Source organism: Panthera leo, chromosome F2 (assembly GCF_018350215.1).
Source record: "Panthera leo isolate Ple1 chromosome F2, P.leo_Ple1_pat1.1, whole genome shotgun sequence".
Taxonomy (NCBI): Eukaryota; Metazoa; Chordata; class Mammalia; order Carnivora; family Felidae; genus Panthera; species Panthera leo.
The window spans coordinates 52195659-52212874 of record NC_056695.1 but is presented as its reverse complement, the minus strand read 5'-3'; the positions used below and the strand labels follow the sequence as shown (position 1 = coordinate 52212874).

Sequence of the window (17216 nt, the reverse complement as noted above, 5' to 3'; positions counted from 1 at the left end):
TAATGTTTGCCTCCGTATTGGTTTTGGCAATTACTTGGTAAATTCATTTTTTTCTGACTTAGTGCCCCCTCCCCTTTCTTGGGGCGCCTTCCCTGAGGTCACACCACCTGGGTTTGGGTCCTGTGTTGAAATATTTACCAGTTATTCATTCTCTTGAAGTCTCAAGTCTCATACTTGTAAAATAGAAATAATAATAGTACCTGGCTTGTATGTGTTTTAAAGGATTAAATGGAAGTTTTCAGACCGATTGGCACATCATAAACTCCCAATAAATGTAAGCTGTCTGCATTGTTATTCCTGGCCGGTGTAGAGCACTCCCTAAGGTCTATGAAGAAGTTGGAGATGAATCAGATAATGAACCTGAACTGGGAGAGCTTTTAGAATCAAGTAGAGGAAAGAAGGCATAGATTCAGATGGCCATAATAAAGAGGAGTAAATCTGCCTCAAGAAAGACACAGGTAATAATCTGAGCATTTACAGAAGAGAACTGACTTTAAAGTGCGGAAGAGGAGAAAGAACATGAGGGCGCAGTTTGCGGGGACGGTGGTATTTGAGGTGGATTTAGAAATACAAAAAGAGTTCGACGGTCTGGAAATGAGTGTGTGGCAGGAGTGGTGGGAGTATCGTGGGGTAATGCATTCCTAGCTAAGAGAATATGACAGGCGTTCATTTTGCAAGGTTTTCAGATTCTAATGCTGACTTGAAGATTAGTTTCAACACATTTTTCCAGCCTAAGATATTCCAACTGTTGGCTAAATCTTCAGCAGTCAGTTGGCCACCCACACACCAGCCTCAAAAGCAGTGACATGTCAATTGCTAAGAACAACTATTTCAATGAAATACCATGGTCTTAGCATCACTACAACCCTCATGAGTTTTCATTGTTATTCCATTATGGAGTTTACTTCCAAATTTCATCGTTTAATCTTCCACATTGTGCAAGAACAGTAGTTTATTCATGATTGTTAAAAGGGAAGAAAAACCTCAAATATTCAAAACAACCTATTTGGATTCAAACCAAGTACAAAACTCACAGTGTATCTTTTTGGAACTAATGTTTTATTTCATACTTTGATTAAAATTAAAATGTAGAAAGTCATGAACATCAACAAATTAAAGATGCAAGAAAAGAATGGATTCATTTTCTGAGACACATAGAATTTATTGGGATTAAAATACTAGAGGGAAACATTCTTGGCAAAATATAGTCTAGATTTTCCTTCAGGCAGTTAGTTTGGAAACTTTGCATAGCTTTAAGGGACTGACTCCTAGACATAGTTTTTTTTTTTTTTGTTTTTTTTTTTGGTTGTTGTTGTTTCTCACCTCCTGCTTATACATACAGTGTTTAAAAATTGGGGCTCCTGGGTGGCTCAGTCGGCTAAGTAGATGACTCTTGATTTTGGCTCAGTTCATGATCTCACAGTCCATGAGGTCAAGCCCTGCATCTGTCTCTGTGCTGACAGCACGGAGCCTGCTTGGGATCCTCCCTCTCCCTCTCTTTCTGCCCCTTCCCTGCTTGCACTCTCTTTCTTCCAAAGTAAATAAATAAACTTAAGAAAATTTTAATACATATATGTTAATATAAATTAAATCTGTCACATTTGTGCATTCTAATAAAAAGCTTACTTGTGTAGCATGGGGATTTAAATTCTTAACTCTATCAAGAAGGCTTTATTTTCTGAAACATGGCTGATTATTAGCCAGTCAGAATTAGGTACAAGAAGGGAAGGAGGGCATCAGTTCACAATTTGACACGTCATTCAGATTGAGAGAAAAACAAGCTATTAAAATTGCGCACACTGGGAAACACTGACAGCCTTAGCTGGGGTGTCCAAATGAATCAAATATGCGTCCCTGAGTCACATGGAATCGGCAAACAATTGAACTCAGGTTCTCAGTGAAACTGTTAACTTTGTCTATAAGCAACGGCACACTCCCTTTCTTTGGAATGAATTGAAGTTTCCTCTGAATTAGAGTATCACAAATTATTCAGAATTAAACCTACTGCATGATCACATTTCCTATGATAAAAATCAAATTTATCATTCCATCAGAACTGATAAGAATTGAATCTACCTGAATACAGAATCCCCTGATTGGTTTATATTTCTACTGATTTATAATACCCTCTCTCCTTTTTGTGACTGAGACACAATTTTATTTTGATTTTTTTAATAAAGGAAGATGTTCAAAGAATTGCTTAAGTAGGATAATGTACAGATTTATGAGGAAGAAAATGACTTGGGAAACACATTGTGTCATAAACATTAAAAACATACTTGTGTGAGGCTGAACTGTGTACTGTGGGCAAGGGAAGGTCTTGCTTTTATCTGGATGCCGTATGAGCTGATAGTGAATGACTGTGGTATACGTAAGCATTTCTTCATATATTAAAAGTGATGGCTACATCTGAACTCACATTCTAAAGAAAACCACATTGAGAATCATCACATTGTAGCAGCATACTGAGGTTTATCTACCTTGGATGAGGACAAAACTCTTCACTGGGGATTTCATTTTATAAAAATATCAACGAATTCTAACTTCTAGGTCATGAGAAGTGCCAAGCACTGAAAAAGGAATGCTTTGCATGTATACGTCAAACAGAAGACACAACATTATTTTCTTTTTTCATCGTCAACAGGAAGACAGTTATGATGTACAGTGGGGACAACTTGAACTTTAGAGTCTGAAATAGTTTGAACCCCAGCTCTGCAACTTACAAGAATCTCTGAATTCCAGTTTCTTAAACATCTAAGATAGAAATGATAATAATGCATATTTTGAAAGTTAATTGTGGATGCTAGATATGATCACTTGTATATCCAAGGTGGTTCTGGGTTTCACAAAACCATAAGCACTTTGGAGTCTCATTAATCATAACAATACAGAGGTGCCTGGGTGGCTCAGTTGATTGAGCGTCTGGGTCATGATCTCATGGTTTTGTGCCTTTGGCCCTCTGTTGGGGTCTGCACTGACAGTGCAGAGCCTGCTTGGGATTCTCTGTGTCCTTCTCTCTCTCTGCCCCTCCCCTACTCTCTCTCTCTCTGTCTCTCTTAAAATAAATAAACTTAAAAAAATCATAACAATACAGATTTCAGCGGCTCTGGCCCAGCCCCTCATAAGGGAGGACGTGCAGTTTATCGAAGTCTCACCCAGTTACTTCTTCATGTCCCCAGAGAGATCGCCCCCGAATATTTAACACCCCAGGGCTTTCCTTCATCAATATCCTCTGAACCTAAAGCCTTTCCCATCAGTGCTGCTCTATACACCAGGACAAGGTCTACACACGTGCTGAGAGTGCCGGCTTCTAGTGCTGCGCAAACAGGATGCTCCAAGATAGATGAGCCACTGCCTTTCCCTGAATCCTCACTGGACTGAAGCCAGGATGAGATCCACTCAGCAGTGTCTCACCATGTTACCTGCGCCCAAAAGCTGCCTGTGCTGCCCTGGTTTTCAGAATCACTCACAAAACCAGTTTCATCACCTTTTGCCTATGGCTTTGCTCTCCATAAGGCTCAAAGTGATGCACCCAGGCCATGAAAGGCCAGCTGTGTGACCATTCTGTACCTCAGTTTCCTTTTGTGTTAAATAAGTATTATACTAATATCTACCTATAGATATTGTCATAACCAAATACATTAATATATGCAGAGTGCCCATTGTGAGTAGTACATTAAGGGTCAATGGTTATTAGAACTTTTAGTATTCTCAAAATTGTTCTAGAATATAGACCCTGGGAACAAGAGGAAATTGTTGGAAGAGGTTAAAGGATGACTCAAACTATTTAATTTTATTTAACTGAAAGATGAAAAGGAGATGTGACTTACACTATACCCCTGCTGGTATAGTTATTGCCAATCAGAAGGTGATAGTTTAAAAAAAAATCAGACTATTGTGGGAACATAGAGGAGAAATTAATTTGTTCTGGGGATGCTTAAGGGAGAAGGGAGAGGATTCACGTCAGAGTTAGTGTGTCCTAGAGGTTTGGAAAAATTAGTGTGACTTTGAAAAAGAAGATGAGATGGTACAGCCAGACTGGCAGCAAGACATGACTATAGAAATAGCATGAACACCAAGCACACGCGAGAATGGTGAGGGCGCACAGAGTAACAGAAGAGGGGAAACAGTGAGTGCTCTAGCTTGAGAATAAGCTGGGATTTTAGGTGATATGGAATAGCATGCTTAAAAGTTTAGATGTCTTGTTAAGGGAAGGAAGAAACACCGAGTTTTTGTAAATAGAGCCCTTGACCATTTTAATATTTTTAAACAACACTCACTTTCAGACAGTATGTTCGAAAACCCTAAAGTTGCTTTTTCATGTTCTAAATGTATGTTTGTACCCCATCTGGTATGTTACCTTTTGATGGTAGTGCTTGCTCACTGAATTCATGTCAGCATCTTAGCACAGAAATTTAAACAAAATTGTAGTTTTATTGCCTTTCACTTCTTACTTTACAAGCAAATATTACCCCAAAAAAGTTCTGAGATTAGAGACAACGAGCAAAGATCTCATCAACTTAATAAACTTGAGATAAAGATGGGACTCATTAGGCTAAACCTAAGCTTATTGACTACATTCATAATTAGGAAGGAAAAAAACAAAGTGAAAGGACATGCATGATATGTTAGTTATAAAATTATAGCAACCCTTTCTAGAAGGTGAGCTGTAATTAGGAATTTGGGATGAATTTTTAGTCCTCTAGGGAGAGATTTTCCTTATAATACATAATTCCATTGGTGGCTTGCACATATTTGACTTTGGTAAATTTTCAAGAAAATCATCATGTTAGAGAACAGTAGACTGTCTGAAGATATTGTTTTAGAATGTTAACTTGAGGGGCTCCTGGGTGGCTCAGTCAGTTAAGCATTGGACGTCGGCTCAAGTCATGATCTTGCAGTCTGCGTTGGGCTCTGTGCTGACAGCTCAGAGCCTGGAGCCTGCTTTGGATTCTGTTTCCCTCCCTCCCCCCCCACCAACCTCTCTTTGCCCATCCCCCACTTGTGCTCTGTCTCCCTCTGTCTCTCAAAAATAAATAAATATATTTTTTAAAAAATTTAAGATGTTAACTTGAATAGCTATATGGCCAAGGGAAGAAACAATTTGGGTAAGGCCAGACAGAATCCTTTGTTAGAACCCAAATTAAAGATGGTGGAGATCTAAGGCAAAGGCAGAGAGAATGAAAAGAGATTTCACAACAGCTGCTCAAGGAGATAGAAAAGAGGGCCAGGAAGGATAACCTCCTGCCTTATCTCTCTCTAAAGCCCTGTACTGTTAAGGTTTAACTCATGACCATTGTCAAAGGAAAAATATTTAAAGGACCCATCTCCATTTTCACAGAGCAGGCAAAAAAGTGTACGCTTGGAGCTGAGAAAAAAGGAATTGCTAACCGGCAGAATTAGTAATGAAAATCTAACAAAAAATATACAGTAACAATTATAATTTATTTTAAAACACTCCCTTTAAAATCAAGAACAGGGCAAAGATTCTAGCTATTACTGCTTCTATGCAACAGTAGCTGGAGGATCTAGCCAGTACAATAAGACAGAAAAAGATACAAAGCATATTAGCATTGTAATCCAAGGGAAGAATTTTCTAGTGCTCTATTATGAGAATCATAATATAATAAATAATTATAAAATTAGAATTTGCAGAGATTTTAACCTAGGCTGCTAGACTAAGGGTTCATATTTTTAATTACCTTAACATGTCCTTTTAAGTAATATTCAAAGGCAATTCAGGCTTTAAATATTTGTCTGTGACACATTTTCAGACTCATGCTACTAAGGCTGGAGGAAATACTCTGAGTATTCTCCACAGATATAGAAGTTCAGAGGACCCTGCCGTGGCCCGGAAGCACCTCGTCTCCAGCGATGATACCTGTGAGACTGCGTGGCTGACAGCCGGGATAGGAGCAGGCCCAGTGCCCAAAATCTCGGTGGGCGATGCTTGAGTGTGGCCTGCACCATGGCCACCTCTGCTGCCTTCTCGGAGCATTTCGAGAAACTTTACCAGATCTTCCGCTGCCTCCATGAAGACCTGCAAGGGGTGCCAGAGCAGCTCCTGGGGACAGCAGGGGCAGAAGAAAAGAAAAAGGTGATCAGAGATTTTGATGAAAAGCAACAGGAAGCAAATGAAATGTTGACAGAGATGGAAGAGGAACGACATTATGCACCTCTGTCTTTCTGTAACCCTATGATGTCTAAGCTTGGAACCTACCGGAAAGACCTTGCTATACTCCATCGGGAAGTGAGAAGCACACCTTTGACAGCCACACCTGGGGGCCGAGGAGACATGAAATATGGTACATACACTGTAGAGAATGAGCATATGAATCAGCTACAGTCTCAAAGGGCATTGCTTCTGCAAGGCACTGACAGCCTGAACCAGGCCACCCAGAGTACTGAGTGTTCTTATCGGATTGCCACAGAGACTGACTAGATTGGCTCAGAAATCATAGAAGAGCTGGGTGAGCAATGTGATCCATTGGGACGTACTAGGAGTAGGCTTGTAAACACAAGTGAAAACTTGAGCGAAAGTTGAAAGATTCTCCGTTCAATGTCCAGAAAAGTGACAACCAACAAGCTGCTACTTTCCATCATCATCTTACTGGACCTGACCATCCTAGCGGGTCTGGTTTATTGCAAGTTCTTTCACAGGCATTGAACTTCCTAGAGGGAAGGGTTTGTGGACCAGAACTTTGACCCTGTGAATGAATGGTGTTAGGGATGGGGAATAAGCGTAGTGCTGCTGTAAGGTAATGGTTCAATGATGCACTGTGTAGCTAGACTGGGAGGAGGGAGGGAAGATGGAAAACCACCTAACTGTGAAGGAACAGCAACAAGACCAGTATGATATACCAAGGTAAAGAAAAAAAAAAGAAGAAGAAGTTCATTAATCCTCCATTAGTACACAAACACACACATAGATACAATGTCCACAAATATACAAATAAATATATCAAGGAAAGAACTTGGAAATCAGATTATAGTACCCAGGGGACCGTGGCCTGATTTTCATTTCATCTGGATATCTGATGCAGTGCTTATTTTTATGGCTGAGATATAATATGTAACTTAAACATCCAATGAATATTCACTGAACACTTCTCATGGGTCAGTCTTTAAGATGCTCTGAAAATAGCTATAAAAATATAGGCTAAATCCTTGCTCACTTCAACTTACATTCAAACTGGAAAAGCACTGTGAAGAAAGTAAAACAATCATACACTAAGAGTGTCTTGGTGAACTTAGCAAAAGTCTTTCCTCCAACAAAACAACTCATTATATATTGGAGTGCTATCATCAGTCTCATGAGTTTACATTCTGGTTACAAAGCTAAATTTGATAAAGCATCCCTTACCCAAATTAACATTCCAGTTCATCACTTTCAAGATTATGCAATGCCTAATGGGATCTTGAATAAGCATGCTTTGATTGGTAGTCTTGGCCCACCACTTATAAGCTGTTTATGAGAACTATAAAATAACAATGATAATACATATCTCAGTACATATCATAATGTATAATCTCATAAGGTAGTCATAAGAATTAAATGAAACACCACATTTAAAGTACTGAGTGCAGTTGCTAGAAGATAGTATTCAATAATTATAAATGATAATAGTGATTACTTTTATTTTTATTAAAAGTCATACAACTTGAATCACAAGAAGCCATACAACTTATCCTATCAAAAACATGTAGCCAATCCAATGCCATAACTATCTGATATTCACTGAGCTGGGTGAATGAATTTGTTGGTCTACATCCAATTACGATCTAAAGGAATCTTCTGTTTAAAAAATCATTAAAGCTAGGGAAACAGAGTTCTACATGTTTCTCACCATTGGGTATAGGCTGTCCAGATTTAGTGGAAATGCATTTGTGGGCAAGTTTACATAGAACTGTAGTTTAAATTTACACTAAACTATATTTTTCCACACTACCATGACAAAAAGCCAAAGCTGTAAGTCAGCTGTGTATGGGAAATACTTACAAATTGACTCCAATAAACAAATTAAAGGTGATTCCAGAAGTTTTAGGGGAAAGAGGAAAAAAAAGTCCCAGAAATCCCTATGTGGTATTTTTATTTTTAGTTGAATTGTTAAATCGTCTTTTTGTGGTAATCGTTTCCGTGAGAGTATAGTTAAGATTGCAGAAGTTACCTCATGAGTCTTTTGCCAATAGCAGATACCAGAGAGTGGGTACTGGTCTCAAAATAAAATTGAAGAGAGAGAGGTAGAGAGAGGCAAATCAGGGAAGGAGGGATGCATGAAGAAGGATGAGGAAAAACAAAAGAGATTCCTTCAGTTAATGATAATGATTCATGTGTTGTCTTCCGCTTAAAGCTGCTGCTGAAGCATTGTTGTCAATGGAATTCTTTTCCTTTCCTTCTCACACCCCACACTCTCTTTCTCCTTCTCTTACCCTCCTCTTTCTATATCCCTTGACTTCTCTCTAAACTAGGTTTCTTATGTTCATTTATTTTCTATTTGTTAGTAGAAAAGAATTGTCCAGTTCGGCAGAGGAGCTGAATATCAATGCTGTGTTCTCTTCCCCTATGCAAATAATATAGCACAACTAAAGCTTTGCATAGGAAGAGGAATAAAGTAAATTGTCTAAGAAATTCTTTCTGGATGGAAGGATTTGGATAAAGATTGTTCTTCTGTTTTTGATCTTTAGAAACAGGCTATAGTAGTATTCTCTAATAGTACCTTAATGATATCTCTAGCCCTAGGTAATAGTATATATAAAATATAGAATCATAGAGTTGTGGCAGACAGCCTAGTTATTGTACCTGACCAGGAGTTCTCATTCTTGTTTGTTTGTTTTTTTAAGTTTGTGTATTTATTTTGAGAGACAGAAAGAGAGAGAGCATGTGTGCTGGCAAGCCAGAGAGGGGCAGAGAGAAAAAGAGAGAGAGAGAGAGACAGAGAGAGAATCCCAAGCAGGCTCATGCAGAGCCCGATGTGGGGCTTGATCCCATGAACTGTGAGATCATGACCTGAGCCAAGATCAAGAGTTGGACGCTTAACAAACTTAGCCACCCAGGCACCCTAGTTCTCATTCTTCATCGCATCTTCATTTCCATTCTAGGAGTTGTCCTTTCCCCATTGTGTATAATCTTGGTGGGAAGTAGCGTCTGCTTTCTATTAAAGAGTCACAGGGAAGCGATAAACCCTCTCCACGGCCCTGTGCATGCAGTGGGTGTAATGTGAGCTAAGCCAGGCCAATGAGATACTCTCTCCCTGGACCTGAGTAAATGATGCAAAGATATGAGTCATCGCCAGAAGTTATTCTTTCCCACTGTAGGATTGACAAGCTACCTCAATTCTTGCTGTATGCTGTTCCATCTGTGAGCCCCAGATGTGATCCAAGTAAACCCTTTTGCTTAAAATAGCCACAGTACATTTTTGTAGCTTACATTCAAAACCTGAATTTTATATTGTTTATTGGAAGAGATCTTGGAAATTCTTAGGAAAGATATAAACAAGGTAAGTAGTCACCTGGAAAACGGGGTTCAGAAACACTAACCCGGTCCATGTACATCCATCTCTCTCCCGGGAAGACTGACAACGGATTTGGAGCACATGGTGGTTTTATCAATAGAAGAGCATTCAGACATCCACATGTATGGATTAGGCTCACTGCCTTGGGAAAGGGAAGTCACACTCAACAGGGAAAAGAGAAGTCAATTCTCAAAGAATAAAAGGAAACTTGTAAAAATGTTAGGGCGCCTGGGTGGCTCAGTCAGTTAAGCATCCAACTGTTGATTTCGGCTCAGGTCGTGATCTCACAGTTCATGGGTTGGAGCCCCACATCCGGCTCTGCACTGATGGTGTGGAGCCTGCTTGGGATTCTGTGTCTCCCTCTCTCTCTGCCCCTCCCTGACTCGTGCTCTCTTTCTCTCTCTCTCTCTCTCTCTCTCTCTCAAAATAAAGGAATAAACTTTTTAAAAAATGCTAAGCAAAGGGTATAGGGTGTGATAAAGGATTTTTGAGTTCCCAAACCCTGACTTTTTATTAATGAAATTCAACCTGATGAATATAAACGATAGAGTTGAAAAGAATGCATATGAGAGCCGGGTTGCCGTTGTTGTGTTTGTTTGTTTGTTTTTTACCCTAAATTTGCTTTGAGAAATCAGGACTGAGGCAGGAAAAGCAAAACATGCAAAAGAGCAGTAAGAACACAGGTTGGGTAGTTTTGTGCAGGAGCACTTCATGCCGTCTTCTCCATATTGTCCCAGTTCCAGCAGAGGTTTAGTAAGATCACAGGGCAGATCATATATTCCCAGGCTCTGAGGGAGCCTACGGAGGCATGAAACCTTCTTGTGACCCTGACACCAGGGGCGGTTGTAACTGAAGTGTAGACAGCACTACAGTGTCTAGGCAGAAGGGCTGGATGTGCCTTCTCCAAGTTTTTGTGGGATCAGAGAGAATCAGAAAGTTTTTCTGGTCCTCCGAAGGGTACAGAAGTGTCCCAGAGAAGGTCAACTTCTCTTAGGAGCTAAAAGGATGCAGTATGCACGGCCCTGCACCTGCAGCAACAGATGGGAACTTGACTTCACCCCAGATACCAGCGGAGATAGATGCCAAAACATAAAGAATAGAGATGACATACATTTTAGTGACATCAGTCAAATATCTGACAGAGGTCTTCTGTGTTTACCTGCTTACCTCTGTGTTTACCTTACCATCACATTCTTATTCTGCTCAGGGCACATTAATTTTCCTTTGTGAAAGCCCTTGTCTTCATTCTCTCTCTCTGAGACTGACCCACCCCCTGGCTCTAGAGGTAGGAAAGTCACTCAGGCACAGCAGATCGGAGTCAAAGTGATTGGTTCCAAAATGAGTTCATGACAATCCAGAACAGTGAGTTATCTTGAGATATTTTCATTACAGTTACTGAAAAGCAGATGTTGGTAGGGGAGATGCTAATGGCCATCTTTCTGTGTTAAGGTAAAAACCTTGCCTGAGAGAGGAACCCAAGCAGAGAAGGAAAGAAATGGAGAAATAGTCTCCTGAAGTCATTATTGAAGGTCTTGAAGATCCAGTTCTGCCTGGATCAGATTTATCCCTTGAATGTATCTTGATTGTAGGCAATATTTTTTCTATTGTTTAAGTGAAATTTATTCACTTGAAATGAAAAGAGCCATAATGGAAATAAATTCTCTTTAAAAGTAAAAATCAAATTGAAACTCCTTAGCATGACCTGCCAGGTGATATATTGTCAGCATTTTGCCTGACTGTCCAACTTCTTCCTGTGCTCTTAGCCTTTTCTAACGAAACTCCACATGTACTAAGTTGTCCTCCTCATGCTTCTGGCTCTCCTCTCTGTGCTTCACATGGCTCACTTCTCATCCTTCAGGTCCTGGCTCAAATATTAAAGAAAGATTCTCTGACCAAATCTGTTCCCCATATCCCCACCTCAAATCTCACTTCAGCACCCAGTTTATTTTTTTTCATGAAAATAATCTGTATCTGAAATAGACTTGTCTATTTAGTTGTTTACTTACTTTTTTCTTCTCTCGCTCCTCCAACTAGAATGTAAACTCCATGAGGACAGGTACCTTATCAGTCTTAAGCAACCCATAGTGCCTGACCTTTGGAAGCCATCTAATAAATACTGCTGGAGTAATCAATGAATTTCATTTTTATGCTCAGCAATTACATAGTGCTTGCTACAATACCAGGCACTGTCCTAGAGATTTTATAATTATTTATTTTTTTCTAATTTTCATAAGAATCCCATGAGGTTGGAATTAGAATTATCTCCATTTGACCAACCATGAAGCTAAGCTACATGATGGGTAAGCCATATGAACAAGTGGGAGAGCTGAATAAGGTTCACACCTGGCACCTGGTTCTTGATTCATTTCTCTTGGCCTCTGTGCCTTGCTTCCTGAATGACTTATTGAATGATTTGATAAACAAGTTGGCTACTAAGAAACTGATCATCTCTAGGTGAGCTGAGAATGCCAAGATATGACTTTAAAAAGTAAGTATTGACCATGGAATCTGTGACTCAGCCCAGATATTAGCCGCGAGAGGTCCAGCCTCACTCCTTTAATTGCTACAGCACCATGCATGCTTGGGAATTGTTAATTTGCAGTGGTGAGTTATGAGCGCTTATAAAATATTTTACATCTATTTAATATTGTCATATAACTTTGGTCGGTTGAAAAGATACCAATTAGTTCATTCATGGAGAAAGACTGCAAAGGCTCTCAGTGAAGAAAGACCTCAAAGGCATATTTTTACCATTCCTTATGAAGCAGTATGACATTTTATAAAGTTTGATCAGCTACTTTATAGTTACTGCTATTGAACTTGTGTAGTGTACTTCAAATCCTACTCCCTAATAATTTTACAATTTTTATGATCTGACACTACTAATCATCAGGAAATATGATTAATAATAATAGAAAGGATGTTTCTCATTTAATCTTCAAAGCTATTTTTATGTTAACCAACATTAAAAAGCTGTGGGTATATTCATTTCTTTCCATTGAGAACATTAGTCTTCCCTTGTTACAGACAACTTTTTTTTTGTCCTTCTTTGGGTAAAACTTAATCCTACTGAAATGAGTTGCAGCTGTTGTACAAATTCATATTTTTATACTGATAGGAAGCAGTCAGACATTTCAACTATTCAGTTTTGTTTAAAAGTAAGTTAACAGTTCAGTTCACTCTTTAGAAGACACAGATGAAGGAATTGTACAGGAATGTGTTTGTGGCCAACTGAATGTTTGTGATTAAAAATACTTATGAAGGCAACATTGCTGGACTTGAAAAAAATTATAAGGTCCTACAGCTTGGGAGAAATTCATTGAGGGAGAATCCACATTAATGCTTGAAGTGGTAGCTTTTGACCTCTTGCACTGGTAAATACCAGCCAATGGTGCACAGGCTTCCCTTCTAAATGACTAACTCTTACATAATTTCCTTTCCTTAACAGTTCCATGAAGTCTACAATTTTTAGAATTACAGAGTCTGACATAACAAGATAAACTTTGATACCAGGCTTCCCTAAACACTGACCATTTTCTCCTCATATCTCCATTCCTGATTCAAAACCATATTGATTTCCTTTCCTGGGAAATTAGAAAGAATTAGGAAAATTAGTGCTTCATACAATTTCTCTATCTCAGATTTCCCACTAGCAACCCACATCTTACCTAATCTTATGAAATAATTGTTAAAAGCAAGAGCTGGAGGCTAAACTGATTGGAATTAGAATCCAACTAATGAAAGTCTCTTTGAAAGCAGTCTTGCCACTTAATAGCTGCCTAACTTAGGGTGAGTTAGAAATATCTTCTAACCCTCAGTTTATTCATCTATTCAAAGGGTATAATATTGCCTACTTCAAAGAATTTAGGGACATTAAAGAAGATAATCTATACTTAATGCCTAAAATCTAGTAATTCATCAATAGAAAAACCCAATAGTTACTGGAAATATTAAAAGCTTAACTTACAATCAAACACATATTTAGCTCCACCTCCCAAGCTGGTAAGAGTCAGAACTAATTCAAATTAGGGGGAAAAACAATTTTTAATGGTAATTTAAAATAATACTGGGGTGTCTCACAGAACCCCAGGACAAGAATGCCACTGGGTCTCAGGAAGAATTAGAAGAGGAACTTCAGAGCTAGCAGGAATCTCTCTGTCCCTCATCTATTCACATTTCTGAATCTCCACTTGATCCTTCTCTCTTCCTCTCTAGTTGATTCCCCCTATCTTGGCCATGTGGTGGATGCTATGACCATTAACATCTCCCAAGGGTTATAAGGTCAGCCATTCAAGAAGGGAAAATTACTTACCTCTTTACATTCCGTATCCAAATCTCTGAGGGAAAGCTCTGCTAGTCCAGTTTGGCTCATGAGCCCATAGCTGGTCCAGTAACTGAAGACAGGTTCCTCTTTGTTATAATCCTGTTGGTGGAAGGGATTAGTTGTAGGAAGGAACAATTAATTTAGTTTCTAGGAAAGGAGTTTCACAGGTGGCTATGAAAATCACCAGCGTTCTCCAACCCTGTCCCTCTGTCTCTGCTTATGTTGGGATAAATGTATTGGGGAGGGAGAGCTCCCTTCTCCCTGAGTCATTCTTGGTCATCCTGGCTGCCATTGTTGTTGATGCCATTCTATTTCCAGGAATGGAACCCTTCTGGTATATTTTTTTAGCAGTACAGCAACTGCCACTGATACAACCTATAGGTTCTCAAAAGTGCTTATCTGGTCCATGTACCTTTATCTGTCCTCATCCTAATGGATTATAGGATATTGGCACTTAGAAGTAAATTTAGAACACAGAAATCACACACACACACACACACACACACACACACACACACACACACACACGTTTTAAAATGAGAAAACTGAAGCCAAGATAGACCAAGTCCTTAGCTAATATCACATAGCAAATTAATAAATCAGGATCAGAAGCCAGGTTTCTAGACTTACAGACTAATTTTCTTCCTAAACTAAGTTGGATATTTCTTTTTCACCATCACCACTCATGATCCAGGTCTTTCTCCACAGGATATAGTTGTGTCTGGGTCTGGAGCACTGTTCTTCAATAAGAGTAGGTGCCTTTACCAGTCCACCCTGATTATAACTTTGCTGATTGTATCTGACTTCAGAAAAAGCAGATGCTGCACATGACTGTGAATTTCACTTGCTTTTAGTTTAGGGGCAACAATCTTACCTGAAGGAGATTTAAGTTACAGACTGTAATCATTTATCTTTGCTATTCATTTTTCCTTCATAAGTTCCTTATTATTAGTGCATAATATTAAGAAGCTAAATATCCCATTAATGACACTTTTGAAAGATATTTAAAGGTGAAGACAGCCAAAAAATATATAATAATAAAGAGTTTGATGACAGTTTGGGACTTATTATGACTTCGCCTGTGCCTTTGAGATATTTTGCCACTTTTGCCCATTTCTAGGTAGAAAAAGATCAATGAAAGTTTCCTGAAGGGAAAAAAAAAAGAACACTTGTAGAGAGGGCCTAATGGCCCTCCTTTCATCTACTTTTTGGTGATTCTCCAAATAAGCCTAAATATCATGTATTTGAAAAAAATAAGGATTACCCTATGATGACTGTCTAAGGTCAGATATATTTATGTCATGATGTACTGAGCTTCGTGATTAGTTATTTATACTTTACATATACTACTTCCTATTGACACAATACCTGTATATTTTTCCTCCTCTCATATATAGTTCATATTTATTGTTTTTGAGTTAGCAGAATAATACTCTAATTTTTTAAAAGCTGCCTCTTTTCTACTGCAGTCCATGAGGTTCTATAGAAGATGCCTCTATCCTTGGATCCAAGGGGTGGCATGTAACCAAGATATAGCCAATTAGAGTACTGACGTTGCCTGGCCATGGTGATGGGCTCAAGAATAAGCATGTGTCCCAAACGCAGCCAATAAAACTCAATTTTAAGACATCTGTTGGAATCATTGAGTAGAATGCTGAAAAGATAAATTGTAAGTTGAAGTTGGTAGCAACTGCCAAGAAGAGAGTCTTTCTGAGACTTGAGCTAACACAGAAGAAAGCCAAAGTGAAACAAGAATAGAATAAGATGGAGTTCAGTTGCTATTATTTGAGCCCCTTGATCTAGCCATGCAAGAAGTTTTTTTTTACACTTAAGAGAATTTTAATTATTTTTATCTGTCACAGCAGGAAGAATCCTAACCAATTCTTTGTAAAAACTTCTTTTACAAAGCTATATCTCATAAAAGCACTCTTTAGTGTATCCATCATAATTTTAGAAAAATAGAATTTATTGAAAAGGGTAATTGAAAACAGTGCAAGATTCCAAAATGGAGGATGTCGTGTTTTCCAAAATGAAAAGACTGATAATTCAATTTAATGGGCTGATACCAGAATTTGAATTTTTAAAAAGTAAACTATAGTAATCAAGATGGGAGATAAGCACACTTTAATTAATGAAGATGGAGAGGAAGAAATGAGCAATGTAGATCCTGAAGAGAAAAAACATCAGCACTTAGAAATAATAAAATTTACCTTGGGGTTTTGTGATTTTTTTTTCTGATAAGGTAGCATGATTTAGTGCATTTGGAGACTGGATGGGGGCGACAACCCTGAAAGCAAAGTTCACTGTTCAATCTTTGCTGAGTTTCCTTTGATTTCACACCAAGACAGCTAGTTTGAGGACTCTGGGAACTGGATGATGGGTGGGTAAGCCCATTTCCATGCCATGTGTGTAGAAAAGGTGTTTTACTGAAAGTAGGAGGAATTAGTTATATCGTGGCTGATAGAAATTAGAAGACAGAGCCCAGGCTGGGATGGCAGGAGTTCACAGAAATTGTGAAGAAAGCTGAATAGAACATGCCATGTAGAATCTTAAAAGGTAGAGGAGGTAACCTGGACAAGGATACACCTTTTCTGTTTCACCTATTTATGAAGCCAAGGAAGATGAACTAAAGGGAATGTTCTAGCCCCCAGCCTATGTTTTTAAGAGGCTACCCACGTTACCACATAAATTAAGAGAAAAAATTGGGGTTCTTGAGTTTTACTTTAATGTGAATTTAGCCATCATATAAGTCAGCTTTCATCATAATCCCCTCCTAGTTTGCATGTTTTACAAAATAATGTGGCACTTATGACAACATAGATGGACCTTGAGGGCATTATGCTAAATGAAATAAGTCAGAGAAAGACAAGGACTGTGTGATCTCACTTATATGTAGAATCTAGAAGCAGGTAAACAAACAACATAATGTGGCAGATTAACATCTTCATGTATGTGTTCAATGCAAAATGGGATACTAAACAAAACATTGCTGTTGTTTTCTTCTTATAAGATACCACATGATGACTATAATAAACAATTACTGTATTGTATACTTAAAATTTGCTGAGAGTAGAACTTACATGTTCTCACCATAGAAGAAAGAAAGGAAGAAAAAGGTAAATGTGTGAGGTAATGGATATACTAATTGCTTGAGTGTAGTGTTAATTTCACAATACATACATATATCAAAACATCAAGGGGGCGCCTGGGTGGCTCAGTCTGTTAAGCGTCCAACTTCTGCTCAGGTCATGATCTTGCAGTCCGTGGGTTTGAGCCCTGTGTCAGGCTCTGTTCTGACAGCTTGGAGCCTGGAGCCTGCTTTGGATTCTGTGTCTCCCTCTCTCTCTGCCCCTCCCCTGCTTGCACTCTGTATCTCCTTC

At 38.8% G+C, this 17216-nt stretch overlaps 1 pseudogene; it reads left to right on the top strand.

The window, feature by feature from the left end:
• Positions 1 to 5674: 5674 nt before the first annotated feature.
• On the top strand, positions 5675 to 6667 carry LOC122211009 (annotated as a pseudogene).
• Positions 6668 to 17216: the final 10549 nt, after the last annotated feature.